Source organism: Elaeis guineensis, chromosome 2, assembly GCF_000442705.2.
Source record: "Elaeis guineensis isolate ETL-2024a chromosome 2, EG11, whole genome shotgun sequence".
Lineage (NCBI taxonomy): Eukaryota > Viridiplantae > Streptophyta > Magnoliopsida > Arecales > Arecaceae > Elaeis > Elaeis guineensis.
Genome location: NC_025994.2, coordinates 46,685,430 through 46,691,429, shown reverse-complemented (window position 1 = coordinate 46,691,429; position 6,000 = coordinate 46,685,430).

The window sequence follows — 6,000 nt, the reverse complement described above, 5'->3', positions numbered from 1 at the left end:
AATTGAGTTTATGAAGTCTTAATTGGATTTAGAGAAATCCTATTGGATTCAGGGTAACCTTACTAGCATATGGTTGAATCCAATTTCTTTTTGGTACTTGAATTTCTTATTTCATAAGATTAATTTAAATTAATTATCTACTAAAAATCTAAATAAATTAAATTCATTGGGCTCCAATTGTTGGGCGCCTAGGGTTTTGGATCATATGCATTAAGGGTTCAAATCCTTAAGTATTTCCTTGATTATTTCATATGGAGCACCACTTGATTTGATCAAGTTGGGCATGCCCACTTGGATGAGGGCATGAAGGACCAACTAGAGCATCCCTTGAGCCCTAGTTGGCATATGGAAAAATTTCCTAGAGGGTGCCAAGGGTTGGCACCCCTTTTGGTCTCCTAGGTGTGGTCAAAAATCTAGGACTACAAAGAGTCCTAATGCAAGTAGGACTTGCATTAAGGGGCTATTTGATTTTGAATAAAATTCAAATCTTTTACCTATTTCAAAGATCCTTCTTTAAGGGTCTTAGCATCAGATTTCCAACAATCTCGATGCCTACCATAAACTCCCCACGCCTCCCTCTCTTCTCCCTCTTGGTTCCCACACCCAAGGGAGTTGGGCGTCCCCATCTTCCAATGCCCAAAGAAGCTTCAACATCCCTTCTTGGTGGCAGATTTTTAGAGCTTGGTTGCTGCATAACCAAAGAAAGGAGAGCAAGAAAAGAAAAGAGGAAAAAGATCAAGAAAAGGATTAAAGAGTTGATCGCGATCCAAGCTTTATTCAGATTCGCAAGGTGATCATTCTTGAAAAAAAAAGATCAATATCATAGAGGGCTATTTCAGGCTGATCTCGAGTGGATACCTATAGAGAATGGATACTTTTATGACTAAGAAAGAATCTACTCTCTTTCAGATTGAGATTCAAAGAAAGAAATAGCAAAATAAGTATGTGATTTGATCATATATTTAATTTCAGAATAAAATTCAATATGTATTCAATTTCAGCATATGAAGTAAATCCATGTGTTCTATATTTTATACATATATGTATTAGATTAAAAGAGATTTTAATCTTAATTTTATTATATTATTTAGAAAAAAAAAATTGAAACGCATATACATGCACCCTACATGAAATTTCAATAATTTTGACATCTATGATGATAGGTCTCTAAATAGAATGAAGTATTATTTGGTTAGAGAAAGATGGATGAGGAAGATATCAAGACAAGAGAGACAAGAGACTAGAACAGAGTAGACTAGAGAGCCCTCTACTCCTTTAGTACCATCATCTCTCACTCCACCATCAATAGCCCATGATCAGGCTCCACCTTCATCAAGCAAAAATTCATCCAATCTGATTGAATCGAAAGGGTGCATCTAAAAATTTTCAATAGTAAGCTAATATAAATTTTATTCTTTATCTGATATACAGTGGAATAGGGATCAAAATCCTCCAGAAAAACTCGAATCCGATGCCTTGCGAGGTCTGAACATACAAACCCTCTACTTCATGCGCACATCAAGCTTCGTAGAAAAATGGGATGATCTTCTTTGCGCTACACCTTCAAAAGATAATAAGGGAAGGAGGAGATCAGATCTCCACTTGATGGATGCCCTTGATTGAAGCTTTCCATATGAAAGGATGAGTACCAAGAAGTGCCCACGCCAAGAGGAATATCCACCCTAATTATGTGTCGCACACAACCTCCTATCCCATGGTGAAGTGGGAAACAATTTTGTCACAGAATATTTTTCTCAACCATCAGTGAATATGTGTCCTCTCTTTAAATAGTTGGGGTGCCACAATCTGATCCAATGTCCTAAGTTAGCTAGGACTCCTATCCATAACCAACTAGGGAACCGACCATAAGAAAAGAAGAGCACCTAAGCCTCATGCAAGCAGTTCACACGCGCTCCCTTTTGGGTAAAAAATAAATAGTGCCTCCTCTCTTTTCATAGTTGGCTCCCATGAGAGAGAGTCTCAGGGGTTTGGAACTCTATGAACCTAATCCAGTTTAGGTCCAAATTGAGTCCAATTCGAGCCTGATTCGAATTAGATTCAAACCAAACTTGAAGAGCCCATCAATCCTAATCTAACTAAGATTCTAAGTTTAAGTCTAACTTAAATTTTTAATCCAATAAAGTCTAACTAAATTAGATCTAATCTAAAATTAATTAGTACTTAAATTCAATCTCTCATAAATCTCTTAGATCATTGATCAGATCATTAGTATCTCTGAAATTAAATCTGAACCTCATGTCCAGTGCTAGCTAGACATAGTCAACTGTTTAATCTCATATGACCTCCAACTTAATTCTCAATTAAGCTAATATATTTGTTCAATCAAGTCAAGTACTTTCAAATTGAAGTCATAGACCTAGATCAATTCTTTCTTACATGGCCTGACTTTGTGCGTGACTTCATAAGTTCGAGCACTAAGTCGGTAGCATGGGAACAACTTTTTGTATTAATCAGAGTTATCACGTAGCAATGGTTTCTGACATCTGGATAGATCAAATATTTACAAGGCAATATTCAAGAACCTATGCATATGGTTACCACATAATTCATTCCTTTGACCTTAAATGCTCAAGGATGGCCTAGGATTTAATTGTCAACCTTAGATGAGTCATTTACATTATATTTCAACCTTTCACATCCATCACATGGATTATCCAGGCTCAGATTTTACTAAAGTGAAATACAATGATGCATTAACTCCTACAATCCAGAGGGATCAATCTCATCTTGATCCATGCACAAACTTCATAAGTACTGACTGTATCTAGTAGCCTTTCGTCATGGCATTAGAAATGCAGATATTCTAGCACCAAAGCACAATGAGTTACTTGCAAGTCACTATGGTGATATCAGGTCTGCGGGACACTTATGCCCATATACTTTGTGAGTTGCTCTTGACAGTAGAGCACTCCGTAGGTGAGTCACTTGTTCAGTGATGATATATTGCTACATCTCACCTGTATGCCATATCAATATCTTCACACTCTTTGATTATGAGGACAATCAATCTATATGACACACAATGACCTACACTCGATAAACATCATCGTCCCTTAATGATGTATTATTTGGTCACAAAGATGTTTAAGAACTATTCAATAAATCTTCTTTTATCGATTATCTTATAGTTTTAAGGACTTCATCACAATACAAGAGTTCTAATAAGAAAGATGTATACCTTATGATGAAAAATATTAAAATAATTTTTATTTATTCATATACAATTATAAAGAGTACAATCATCCAAATGTTGACTTTAGGATATATTTTCCAACAACTCTCACTTGGACTAAAACCAATCGGTACGGTATCTAATACCCATCTTTTATTTGTGTTCGTCGAACTCTTTGATTCTGAGGGCTTTAGTAAATGGGTTGGCCAAGTTCTTCTTTTCGTCGATCTTCTAAAAGTCGACATCACCTCGATCCATAATTTTTCAGACAAGATGGTAGTGATGCAGAATATGCTTTGTTCTCTGATAGGACTTCGGTTCTTTAGCCTGAGCTGTGGCTCCAATGCTGTCACAGTATAGTAGAATAGGATCATTAAGGGAGGGTGCCACTCCAAGCTCATTGATGAACTTTTGCAACCAGACTGCTTCTTTCACAGCATCGAATGTCGTGATATATTCCACCTCACAAGTTGAATCAGCTACAGTGTGCTGCTTGAAATTTTTTCAGTAGATTGTACCTTCATTTCAGATAAACACATAATCTGACACGCTCTTGCCATCATCATGATCTGACTGAAAGTTGGAATCAGTATATCTCATAAGTTTTAAGTTAATATCTCCATAGATAAGCCATTAGTCTTTAGTATATCTCAAATACTTAAGGATTGTTTTTACAACCTTTCAATAGTTCTCATCTAGATCAGACTGGTGCCTACTCACTACTCTTAATAAATATGCTACATCCGACCTCGTACATATCATGGCGTACATGATGGATCCCATATCGAAGCATATGGGATTCTACTCATATGTTCTCTCTTGAGAGATTATCGGATAATCCTTCTTAGAGAAAGTAATTCCATGGCCTATCGAAAGGTAGTTTTTTTTGAAATTCTTCATGCTGAACCATTTCAGCACGATATCGATGTACATAGATTAGGACAATCCAAGCAGTTTTTTTGATCTATCTTTACAGATCTTCATCCTTAGGATGAAGAATGCTTCTCTCAAATTCTTCATGAAAAACTATAAAGACAATCAAAGCTTTATACTTTATAAGGCAGGAACGTCATTTCTAATTAAGAGTATGTCATCTATATATAATATAAGAGAATATGACTGTAGAACTATTAGCCTATTTATAAATGCAAGGTTCTTCTCTATTCCTAACGAAGCCATACGTTTTGATCACCATATCAAAATACATATTCCAACTCTGAGATGCCTACTTCAATCCATAAATGGATATCTGAAGCTTACATACCTTTGATTCATCTATGGATGTGAACTCTTCAGGTTGTATTATATACATCTCTTCTTTCAGCTCTCTGTTAAAAAAAATAGTTTTGACATCCATTTGCCAAATCTCAAAATCAAAGTGTGCTACTATCGTAAGCATAATCTGGATGGACTTGAGTATTGTCATAGGAGAAACTGTCTCACCATAGTCAATACCATAACATTGACAATATTCCTTGGCAACCAAACAGATTTTATAGGTCTCCATCTTCTCATCTGTACCTATTTTTTTTTAAATATCCATTTACATCCTATAGATTTAATCCTTTCGGGTGGATCAATAAATATCCATACACTATTGATCTCTATGAATTTCATCTCGAATTTTATGGCCTCAAGCCATTTATCAGAGTCGGATCTTTGCATGCCATTCATGTAGGTGATCAGATCCTCATCATTCTCCTTGAGTTCAACAGGATCACCATCTCTGACAAAAAAATTGTAGTATCTGTCTAGCTGATATGGTACTCTACTGGATCTCCTTAAAGGTACCTCAACAATAAGCTCTAGGTTTGATCTTATCAAATAAGGTTCTATATTTTCACTTGTTTGTGTCAGTTCTTCTACCAATTGAACTTCATCAAGTTCAACCTTAGAGGCATCAGTTTCTTTATTAAATTTTTTTTTTTTAAAAAGACTATCTTATTGCTGATGAATAAATTTTATTCTTCAGCAAGATACTAGTAATACCCTTTAGTTTTTTTGGATATCCAACAAAATAATACTTATCAGATCGGGATCTAAGCTTATCGATCTGTAAATGCTTGACATAAATCAGACAGTCACAAACCCTAAGATAAAGAGAGTATTAGCCTATAACCAGTCTATATCTCATATGGTATTATTGTGACTGATTTGCTTAGAACCCTATTCAGAGCATGACAAGCAGTCTCAAGAGTATAACCCCAAAAAGAGATCGGCAGACTCACATGGCCCATCATGAACTGAACCATATCTAACAGGATTCGATTCCTCCTTTTCGAGATGCCATTATACTGTAGTGTCCCAAGAATGATCCATTATGAGAGAATCTCATTCTCTCCTAGATATGTCAAAAACTCATTGAAAAAGTATTCACCTCTTCGATCTGATCAAAAAATTTTAATACTCTTTTCAGTTTATTTTTCTATCTCATTATGGAATCGTTTGAACATTTCAAATGATTCAAACTTATGCTTCATAAGGTAGACGTACCCATACCTCGATAGGTTATCAGTGAATGTAATGAAGTAGTAATACCCTCCTCTGGTGTCTATATTCATAGATCTACATACATCACTATATACTAGATCTAGAACATCACTAGCTCATTCACCCTTTCTAGTAAAGGATGACTTGATCATCTTTCTAAGTAGACAGAACTCACAGGTTAGCAATGATTTATAATCATTGATGTCGAGAATTTTTTCTTTAGCTAACCTATTTATCCTATTCTTATTTATATGATCGAGCCTAAAATACCAAAGATAGGCATCTATAACATTATCTATTCTAGAGCATTTATTTGA